Source organism: Scyliorhinus torazame, chromosome 1, assembly GCF_047496885.1.
Source record: "Scyliorhinus torazame isolate Kashiwa2021f chromosome 1, sScyTor2.1, whole genome shotgun sequence".
Lineage (NCBI taxonomy): Eukaryota > Metazoa > Chordata > Chondrichthyes > Carcharhiniformes > Scyliorhinidae > Scyliorhinus > Scyliorhinus torazame.
Window position 1 is genome coordinate 340,842,938 of NC_092707.1, and position 8,103 is coordinate 340,851,040.

The following is an 8,103-nucleotide window of genomic DNA, read 5'->3' on the forward strand; positions in this document are numbered from 1 at the left end:
CAATCAGAGGGCATAATCAAAGAGAAAAGGATTGCCCTTTTAAGATATAGATGAGGGAGAATTTCCTCTTTCAGAGGGTAGTGAATCTGTGAAATTCTTTACTGCAGAGGGCTGTCGAGGTTGAGTGGTTAAGTATGTTCAACACTGAGATAGACAGATATTTAATCAGTAAGGGAATCAAGGGTTATGGGGATAAGGCGGGAAAGTGGAGTTGAGGATTCTATCAGATCAGCCATGATCTCATTGAATGGCTAAGCAGACTCGATGGGCCTTCTACTCCTATGATTTATGGTCTTACGGTCCAATAGATTTCAGTTTCCATGGACGAGCGAATTGGAGCAGTTCTTGCTCCTGATCACCCTCCAGTAACCGTTGCTGGTAAACAGTACATGAGGACTGGATCATGCACATTCACGAAGGAGCTTCATTAATCAAGGGAAGTTAGAAACCTGAGATGCCCAGAGGCATCGATGCAGTTTTGAGGGATTGTTGTTCCATTTCCAGAGAAGGAGGCTTCAAATGGGTGAATGGAAAATTATTTGTATGTGACCAGGAGCATCACCCTCCAGCCTCGGCCTACATGCCTGACTAGCCTACATATTGTATCAGCACAGAATCAGTGAGCTGCGGGACCAGATCAAGCACATTGTATTGAACTCCATAGTTTAGCAACCTGAAGACACCTCCAGTCTGGGCCCATGCATGGAGAATGTCCCTTTGGATGAGGTATCAGAGGATGGTCAGTTTCCATGGAGACATACACCAGAACATGCTATGGCCTTCAGGACAGGGGTAGAAAGGTGAAGATCGGAAAATAAATACAGGGTTCAAATGGGATGCTGGAGCTGAAAACTGTAACTGCAATGAAATAAAAAGGTGCACAAGCTTGAAATAAGGGAAAGGACCGGGCCAGCAATGAAAGGAAATAGAGCTGGTGTTTGTGAAAGAGAAGAAATGAGAATACTGAATAAGGAACAACATGGTTGGCACATCACTGAGCAAGGTTGTGAACCTGGCAGCAAATAAAGGCATATCAGGTGGCCTGTCTGTGATGTGGACGGGCCTGTGCCTTACCATTTGATGGGAAGCACAGTCAAATCAGAGGGCCATTGACATGACATTGGCAAACTGCATTTCTCAAATGGATGTCCCGCTGCCGCTCACTGATTCTGAGCTGACACAATGTGTAGGCTAATCAAGAGTGTCGGCCTAGGGTGGAGGGTGGTGCTCCTGGTCACACACAAATAATTGTCCATTCACCCTTTTGAAGCTTCCTCCTCTGAGTGGAACAACAGGCTCTCAAAACTACATTGGAGCCTCTGGACAGTTTCTAACTTTCTTTGATTAATGAAGCTCCTTTTTGAATGTAGAGTCCATGGCAGCAATTTATGATTTAATTCAATACCATCAATGTGCATTTATATAGCATTTTTAAAGTTTAAAAAACACCTATTGGGTTCTCACAGTAACATAATTAATTCAACATTGACACCAAGCCAAAGACAAAACTATGAAGGGGAAATGATCAGAAACCCGGTCAAGCAGGTGATTATAATGAATAGTCTTAAAGGAGGAAAGTGAGGTGAAAAAGAAAAAGAGATTTAGGAAGTGAATCCCAGGGCTTCGGGCCTAGACACACTTAGTGTATGGCCACTGATGGTATGGTAAACCAATTGGAGTGTGCACAATGGAGGAGCACAGACTTTTCAGATGTAAGGCTGAAAGAAATTATAGAGATAACCAGGGGTGAGGCTGTGAAAGGAAATGATCAGAGGAATAAAGTATTTAATTTTGAACTTTGAGATGCTGATGGACAATGTGGGTGAGTGCACATAGGGGTGAGGGGTGAGAGGTAGTGCAGGATCATTCAAAACAGTTGACGTTCATGGCTGATGTGTGGCCAGTGATGAGAACATTGGAATGGTCAAGCCTAGAGATATCAAAGATATGAATGCAGCCTATAGATTTGGCAGGGGTGGCGCAGATTATGTCACTGCAGTGGGAGTACACATGAAATGTAACATATGGAATTGGAAACTCAGCTTGCTGCTGAGCTCCCATGCACCCTGCTTCAACCTGATACAGTGGATGGGAAGGGGGTTAGATTGCTGGAAAGGGAATGGAGTTCTGCAGGGGACGGGGAGGGGGGGAAATGGGAAATGGCTTTGGTCTTTTCAATGTTTGTTGTAGCTTATCCAAGATTGGAAGTTGGACAAGAAAGCGCGAGGAAAATATGGAGACAAAATGCAAACGAGGTCACAAATACTTTGATTAGGGCTATTTCAGAGTTTTGGAAGGGATGAAAACTGGAGGGATTCAATTGCAGAGCTACAGGAAAGAAGGGCACAGATTTAGGAGGCAACGATACATTCAAGGACTTTGAACAGGAAAGAGCAGTTGAAGATGGATTGCAAAAACATAGGGCTTTCTGAGGAGGGGCCGATGGTAGATGGTTGGAGAACAGCGTTGACGATACCTAAGGGAAGGGAACCATTTACAATGTCAGCATAAGGGCCATAAAGGGAGGTTTGTTGGTCAACAATGTGAATCGGATTGAAAGGGTAAGAGGCAGGGATCATGGGGACCATGCTGGGAGAATGATCAGAATGGGAGAGAGTAAAGGGATGTCATTGGTCTTCAAGATTAGTGAAAACAGACAATAGTGGATCAGCAGGCTGCTTTATACTCTGCCCAACCTTCTCTTCTATTGACATCAATGGGGAAAAAAAATCAGGTGTAGTGTTAAACAGGCTGACTCTTCATTCTCATAACTTTGTACTATCACTAAAGATCAAATTCAATCCCTAAGGATTTTGTGCTCTTTTATGAATGTCAGAAAGCACTGAGATATGTGGAATGCAACAAGGATTGCCTCAATTTAAAGAAACATTGAGGTACAGAAACTAATGAAAGCTTGAATAAACCCCTCCATATATAAAATTAAAACTTCCGAAGTAATCTAAATGATAATGAATACCACGGATTCGTTCAAGGCTTTAACCTAATTGTTAAATTCAGATGAGGGCTGTAAACCACCCAAGCTTTCCTCTTATAGTTCATAAGGTCATTTGAACTCTTGGATCAGATTACAGTCCCTGTGTGTCCATTTTCTGTCTAATTAAACAACAGTATCAGGACACTTTGCCTTTGTGAAAATCAGACTAATCCACAATTGTAAATTACATCATATTTTGGTATAGAATGTTTTCTTAAATTCTTAGACACACACTCTTGGGTGGCCTGGTAGCTGATGTGATGGAGCTGAAGCGTCGATGAGAAGGTTGCCTCAGCTGGTGTTTGAACTTATTCACCCTCATTGGGGATTGTTTAATCGGTTTCCATCTGAACAGTGAGAGCAACCTGTGAAGCACAGCAAAGATCTCTGAAGAAAATTACACAGAAGAACCAATATGTTTTTCAGTGTGGCTTTGCCATTTTCTGTGGAGATACCTAAAGATAATTTCATCCTTCACCCCCCCCCCCCACCCCACCCCACACACACACACCCTTTCCCCATCCATCTAATAAAGGAGGAAATAAGGCACTGAAATGTAGTATTGGTGAACCTGAAACGAAGGGGGTAAAAGTCTGAAGATGAAATTGCACATAGCTGCTTGCAGGCATTGTATTTACTGCCATTAATCTAAAATTATGCATAAAGAAAATGCACTGCAGAAGAAAAGCAGCATGTATCTATGTTCCGATGGGTAAGTGCGGTCTCATAATGCAAACGCATGTCTCCATTGAAAAAATTGCCAAAGGGCTACATGAACATACAACAAAACATACTCAGATAACTGCTACTTTGTGTCTGCTGTGTAAATGGAGACAACTTTTGACTTTGAAGAGCAACACCCAAACATTCAATGGCACCCGTGTTCAAATGAAGCAGGTAAAAAGCCCTTTTGTGTTTCCATTATTGGAGGCACATACAATCCCTTAAAACCCCCAAAACACTAGCTGGTAATTACATCACCTGAATTACATATTGGCACGTTTTATATAAAGTGACAGTTGGAAAAAGCACATGTTAATTCCCCGAGTAAAAGGCACACTGATTAATCTTTTTTTAGGGTTCATTTAAGGTGTAAAGATATTCTCTATGTCAGGATTTTGACATGATTTGTTATGCTCTAGCAATTATCAAGATGTAACTACATTCTGAAAAATATGCCACTCAACAGCTCAAACCATAACACCTGACAAGATCACAATTATCTGTTGGAGAACAACATGCTTTAAAATCAGTAATGTGGAAGTTATTAACCAACTCACTGATTACAACTAACGTGCTCGGAAGACAGTAGTGATGAGTGTAATTCTTTTGCAATTCAACATTAACAATGTTTTAATCTTAAAGGTAGGTTTTCTAAATGGTTGAGTTGAAACTGAGCCTGTATTTTAAGAATGATATAGGGTTGCTGTTGAATTTACCACATGTTAGCATCTGCCCATTCGCTGTGATAAGATCAGCTGTATGCATTTTCGTGATGGCTGGTTATAAACAGGAATTTTTAACCATCAAAGTTGTTGGTGTTTTGCAAGCAATCAGCAATCCAGGAGTTTCCAATGTTTCCGCCTACATTTCAGAAAATAATCTGCTGAAGGAAAAGGCACAGATGTGGATTTAAGTAAACTAATTTTACATGTTGAAATATTTACATGTCTTGCTCAATTTGGTCATTGATTTTTCCTCTTACGATGTCAATTTCATTCTCTCATTGGCTGTGGGAGAGCTCCAGCATTCAGGAATAATGTAGCCATCAAACAGGCTGTGTGATTAATAGTTTTGAAGAATTCTCACACACAGCAAACCAGGGAAATCATTTTAGAGAGAACAGAAGCAAAAATGTCACAAACTTTAAAAAATAAAAATCTTTAAAAAACATTTTATGGACTTGTTTTCATGAAGGAATGGAGTGAATGGAACTCCAGACTTCTATGGTCAGATTTTTAGGGTTGAAGAAGCTGTTCTTTATTAGTCAGAGCTTAGCATGCCGTTAAAAACGAAATAAAGAGCTATATAAAAAATAGCACCATTTGCGATCAGCAGACATTTCGAAGTACTTTACAGTCAAGAAGTAGTTTTGAAGCATAGTCATTGTAGGGATCACAGCAACCAATATGCACACAACATGTTCCCACACGCAACATGATGATAATGACTAGATAATCTGTTTTGAGATGTTGATTGAATGATAAATATTGGCCACGAAACCAGGGATAATTTCCCTGCTCTTCAAAATCGAGTTGTGGGATCCTTCCCATCCACTGGAGAGGGTGGATGGGGCCTTAATTTATCATCTCCGCTGAAATTCAGCACCTCCAACAGTGCAGCATACCGTCAGCACTGAATTAGAGTGTCAGCCTTGTCTTACGCATTCCAGTTCTGGAGTGAACTTGAACCCAGAACCTTCTGACTGAAAGTCAGAACTGCTGTTACCTGAGCGATGGCTAACATGGAGTTAAAAGCTCAGTTACACTGCATTAAACAAGAAATAACATTTTCAATGTTCTTTACACTGAGAATATGTGAATAAAAAATTGAGGTTCACATTAAATTGTAGATTTCTGTGCTGATTGCACCTGCGAAAACTGCAACAGCAGTCTACAGAGAAGCATGAGCACCTTTTATTACTCAGCACATTGCAAAGCACCTTGAGGACAATAGAGTACTTTTTTGAAGTGACTGGTGTAATGTTGGAAATGAGGCAGGTAATTTACTTCCACAAATAGTCGTATGGCAATGTATAGATAGTTTGCTTTAGCGATGATGGTTGATGGATAAACATTGATCAAGACATGCAAGAGAATTCCCCTGCTATTGTTTTTAAAACAGTGTTATGTGATCTGAGAGGGCAGACATCCAACGCAAAAGGCAATTGGGACAGAAACAAAGCTCCGTTTTGGGCGCGTTTAGCAGGGTGTTTCTTGGCTTCTGCTATTTAACGGCACTTTGCCAGTGAAGGAAGAATATTCGTGGATTGAGGCACTATTTTTAAAAGCCGCCCGATCTTTAAACCCCCTTCAGCATCCCCACCGTGGCCTTCTGACCCTCCCCACTGTACCCAACCTACATCTTACAGGGTCCTTGAGCCTTCCTCACAACCTATCCCTTAAGTGCAAGGCAACCCTGGTCCTGATCTTGGCACAGGCATCCTGGTACCTGGGCACCTTGTCACTGCCAGCCTGGCAATGTCACACGGGTACCCTGGAAGTGCCAGGGTGGCACTGCCAGGGTGGCCAGGTGGCACTGCCATGGTATCAGGCTGGCAGTACCAAGGTGCTCGGGTGTCAGTGGGTGTGCGAGTGTGCCATCCTGTCTTAAATAGACCCAGGTGTCTCTAATAGCCTGGGAGACCCCCAGGTGTCGTTACACCTGGTCCATGTTTGTGGAAACCAGTGCTAAACAGCACCATGGCGAGGTCCCCCATGTCAGGCTGTTAGTTCCAGGGCCCTGGGAGAATCCAGTGTAGACATATTTAAATGAGCCAAATTGTTTACTTAAATAGGTTAATCTGGATCTTGCCCTCGCTGATCGAGATCCAGATCATGACATCTCGCAAGATTTCATTAAATCCCACGTAGTGTTTCGAGCATCGCAGATCTCATGAGAGGCCTCTTGCGAGTTTCAATGGCCTTGTCGTGTCACCAAGTCAAGCCATTAAATCGTGCCCAATACCTCAAACATTTCAGCACTCCCTCAGTATTGCACTGAAATATCAACATAGATTACGTGTTCAAGTATCAAGAATGGGATTGAACCCACAACCTGTGGTTTAGAGGGGAAATTATTACCACTGATCCACAGCTGATGCAATGGGCTGGATTTTATGTGCCCCCACTGGATGTGTTTTCAGTGGGAGGGAAGTGGGGCAGCGGTATGCTAAATAAGGTAAATAGGGTTTCTGCCCAGCCTTCCATCTTCCCACCCATCGCTGAGTTCACACCCATAACATGTTAGGGTCAAACTGGTCAGAGGTGCTAAGGGTCACTTGGAGTGTGGGTTCGAACGGTATGCAAAGTGATAACAAGCCTGGAGGCACACTGTGCCAATGCAACACCTAGCCAAATTGTTTCGGTAAGTTATTTAAAAAAAAAATTAAAATTGATCTATGGAACATTATAAAAATGGGCAGTTTTCATACAACTCTGTTCATTGGACAATCAGATTTGAGACACTCTTCGAGCTAATAACAGCTCTAGTTTTCAGCTTTAAAAGCACCTAATTTTATTTCGGCCTGGATTTTATTCTACCGCACATTGGGTGAGATGGCTGTGGAAACAACAGGGACAAATCAGGTAATATGTCCTGCTGTCGCATCCCTGTTGTAATCTTAATTTCCTTCCTTGTCCCAATGAGGCTCCCCTAGCTGCCACTTCCCTACAATCCACCTGCAAATGTCACCAGGAAGATGGAGCCTGGATTGCCAGCTGATTTATCTCATTCCCATTTCATTTGCCATAGCTTCATGGGATTGCCAGGTGAAGTCTGTCAATAATTGGTGGGGTGATGGTCGGAACTTCCCAGAGTGTCCGGATAAAGGAAGATGCCCTAGCTCTGGTGTCCACACCCTTCATATCAGCCACATCCCATCCCCACTAAAACCTTTGATGCTGGTCGAGGGCTTCATAGATTTGCTGCTTTCTTTTGATTGATGTTAAACCCCCGCCTAGGAACCTGGCTCATGGAATAGTTGGCACGGAGAGCTGAAGTCACACCATAACCTAATGAATTCAGGCAATAGTGGCATGCACTGGAGCAACCAAAGGTTTAGAGCTAACTTGAGTTGTGTCTGGTGTTTCAAAGATTTCTGCACTGCAATTAGCAGTGGATGTGAAACAGATTGACAGCAGCAGCTGTTAATGTTGGATCTCTTCATTCTTTCAGAAAAGGTTTAAATATCTGAGCTGAAATAGATAGAAACTCATAGCAATAGATACAGACTGACATGATCAAAGGGAACATTGCCTACGGATAGCAACGCGTAGGGTTGAATAACAGAGGTATGAGGATGAAATATGTTTTATGGAATATTGCTTCATTCCGTTTGTAAATCAGTGATGTGTATGCAAAACTTTCTGTTAGGGGATTAGTTGGCT